The sequence below is a fragment of the Myotis davidii genome, unplaced genomic scaffold, assembly GCF_000327345.1.
Source record: "Myotis davidii unplaced genomic scaffold, ASM32734v1 scaffold663, whole genome shotgun sequence".
NCBI lineage: Eukaryota > Metazoa > Chordata > Mammalia > Chiroptera > Vespertilionidae > Myotis > Myotis davidii.
Window position 1 is genome coordinate 3222309 of NW_006295816.1, and position 427 is coordinate 3222735.

The following is a 427-nucleotide window of genomic DNA, read 5'->3' on the forward strand; positions in this document are numbered from 1 at the left end:
CAGAACCAGGACCCAAACCTGGGCCAGACTCTCCCTCCCGCCTACAGCCTCATCTGGGAAGCACCCGTCATGAAGGAGAAAGGTGTGGCCTGGCTCTGCCTCACGCACTGGGGGCTCCAGAGAAGTCCTTCTCCCCCCACCCCACCCCCCCACCGGCCAGCTCCTGGGTCTTTACGTTTTCAGACGGAAAAGCCAGGGCTGAGAGGCACAGGCTTGCTCTGAAACTGCGTTTACAGGGGATTTCATGTTCCTATGCGCTCATCTGGAGGGGGAGGCGGAGATGGGCGTCTGGGGTCCCTAGTCCCCGCCTGGCACTGCACTGTCCCCCGGGCCCTGCGCCTCGGTCTCCCCATCTGTAAGAGAGACTGCGCTGGACAGCTGTCCCGGAGTTGTTGACTTCCGGAGAGTCCAGGAGGACAGCCCCCCC